The sequence below is a fragment of the Gossypium hirsutum genome, chromosome D02 (genome assembly GCF_007990345.1).
Source record: "Gossypium hirsutum isolate 1008001.06 chromosome D02, Gossypium_hirsutum_v2.1, whole genome shotgun sequence".
In the NCBI taxonomy this organism is placed as follows: domain Eukaryota; kingdom Viridiplantae; phylum Streptophyta; class Magnoliopsida; order Malvales; family Malvaceae; genus Gossypium; species Gossypium hirsutum.
The window spans coordinates 24,016,940-24,019,892 of NC_053438.1; the positions used below are offsets into that span (position 1 = coordinate 24,016,940).

The window sequence follows — 2,953 nt, forward strand, 5'->3', positions numbered from 1 at the left end:
CTTGAGTAATTGTTATTGAATGAAGTGAATTTTACTTAAATATTAATATTGGACATGAATTTATAAAGTATGTGAAATTATGCTTTATTACATGATTTTTGTGCATAATTTATATTATTTCATGTTAATTATTAATATGTGAATTTTCACATTGTAGTAGGACCATAGAAGATGAGATTAATATAAATGTTGCATTGACATGCACATACCCACTCAATTTGGACGACAAGACCATGTAAAATTGGGTCATAAGGATGTTAAGTTGACCCAGTAAAAGTGTGCTACATGATGGACAAGTTTGATTATTTATTAGACTAAGAAATCATCCAACAAGGAGGATTTAAAGCCCAATTTCGGCATAAGCAAATGGCTGCCCAAAAATATGCTTCAGGATATTTTGTTGAAGGTCCTTGCAGTTGGAAAGACGTCATAAATTAGCACAAAAGTCTACCCTTTGAAACCGTCTACCTTATGGCTATTAATAGTTAGGTTTTGAATTAAAATTAAAGCAAGGAATTTCAAATTCTATTTTTAGTAAACTTCACCCTTACCTTCACCTATAAATACCACACACCTTTCACCTTTCAAAGCACCCCTTATCACTCATTCATCATTCTCTCTTCATTCCACACTCTCATTTCATTTCCCTTTTCTTTTCCTTTGCATAGCCGTTCCATTTCCCCTTCCATCCTTTACCTAGAAAAAGCTTTATCAAGATACTTCCTTGGCTGGCTACCTTAAGAAACCCGTAACAGAGGAGCAACGAATACAACGGAGGAACACTTAGTCAAAAAGATCTAAAAGGCTGCTGAACTGAATTAGATTTTACTCTTTCCTTCTTGTTATTTAATTTAATTATGTTTGCTATGTGTTTATTTTTCTTGAAATCAATGATGACAACTTAATCCTATTTGCTAGGATGATTCTGTTAAGTCAATAATACTTGTCTAATTCATGTTTAACATGCTTGTGCCTCTATCGATCATGTTTTAAATTAAAATCAAGATGTATTTCATTCATACATGATTGGATACATTCAGGTTAGTTAAGTGACCCTAACCAGACGATGGCTAGTAGACACATAATTGAAAAGTGCAATTCTCAATTTAGATTATTAAACCTGACTAAATTAGAGGTTCATAATATCTTTAGTTAGCTCTATTATCTTGCACAGTTTTTAGGTTTATGTGATTAAACAGTTTCAAACGTAAATGTCCCTATTAGCTCGCATAAATACTAAGAAAATCTTAGTTTAATATGATTAGTAAAAGGCATATTTCACTAAGTAAAAGATTCCGAGAAGACTTAATTTGGTTTCCGAACTCATTATAGATCGAGTTACCATGGAATATTTTTCGAACACTGTTAAGCATGATGAAAATGAATTAAGTTGATTAATATAATTATTGTAGCTTGTTTTATGTTGATTTTTTTGTTGCTAAAGCCATTCATTCATACATTTAGATAGTTTGAATTTAGAGTTAATTGCATAGGGATCATCTTGCATCTAGCTAATTTAATTTAATAATCCATCACTCAAAATATTGTGTTTTTACCACCAAATTGGTAACTTATAATTAAACAAATAATCGATTAACATACACAGTCCCTATGGAGAGATTCATTTTACTTATTTATTACTTGAACGACTGTGTACACTTGCATAGAATCTTGTAACAAGTTTCTGGCTTCGTTGCTGGGGATTATTGCCTTAATCATTTTTTGTGGAATTATTTTTGCAGTTTGGTTTTATTTAATTTCTAATATTAGTAATTTATTCTTTATTTGTGATTTATTTATCAGGGGTTTATGAGCATAGATCAAATCATCGATCTATTATTTGTAGACCCTAAAATTGAATGAGCATTTAGACAGAGAAGACACGAGAGATTAACTTAAAGACAAACCAAGAGGGACCTTGGAAATCAAAATGATTGAAAAGGTAATGGAGTCAATCATGTGCACAAACCAATCCTTACATTGGATTATAGGGATCGTGCCATAAGACAATACGCTATGCCATTATTCAATTAATTAAATCCAGGAATTAGGAGGCCGGATATTGAGGCACCCCAATTTGAATTGAAACCAGTGATGTTTCAAATGCTCCAAATAGTAGGCTAGTTCAATGGTATACCCACGGAAGATCTACATCTTCACCTTCGATTATTCATGGAGCTGAGTGATCCATTTAATATAGCTGGTATGACTGAAGATAAATTAAGGTTGAAGTTGTTTCTATACTCGTTGTGAGATTGAGCACGAGCATGGCTGAATTAATTGCCACCAAGTTTAATATCTACATGGAAAGAATTAGCAGAAAGATTTTTGGTAAAGTATTTTCCACCGAGCAAGAACACAAAGTTGCTAAATGAGATAACTATTTTCCAACAATTGGATGACGAGTCTTTATATAAGGTGTGAGAAAGTTTCAGAGAATTGCTTCGTAAGTGTCCACATCATGGGATTCCTTATCGTATCCAATTGGAGATATTTTATAATGTTCTCAACATACATACAAGATTAGTGGTAGATGCTTCTACAAATGGTGTGATTTTATCTAAGTCTTATAACGAGGCTTACGATATCATCGAAAGGATTGTTAACAACAATGTCCAATTTCTTTTCTCTTCTTTTTACCGAAACTTTGCCTATTTTTCAAGAAAAATCACCATGTCTTACAAGAGAACTAGATCTTCTAAGACCTCTGCCAAGAATCCAATTGTGATCCAAGATGAGGAAGCAAGAGAAAGGTTTGATTCCATCTTCAAAAATCAACCTATAATGCCAAAAAAAGTTTTAAACTTGGAGAGTAATGATAATATGGCTGTGCCATGGCCAATATAAAAGACAATTGAAGCCCTTAATTGCAACTATTTTTGTAATACATGATCATTTCCAACTTAACTATGCCAGATGCTATTGAAGTTATTGTTCGCAAGAAGGTGTCTTT

General features: G+C 32.5%; 1 non-coding gene across 1 annotated transcript; it reads right to left on the minus strand.

Annotated features, from left to right (window-relative positions):
* Window positions 1-2,361: 2,361 nt before the first annotated feature.
* LOC121215130 (small nucleolar RNA R71) lies at window positions 2,362-2,468 on the minus strand. Its single transcript, XR_005910860.1, has one exon. It is a non-coding gene; the product is annotated as a small nucleolar RNA R71 (small nucleolar RNA).
* Between the last annotated feature and the right edge of the window lie 485 nt (window positions 2,469-2,953).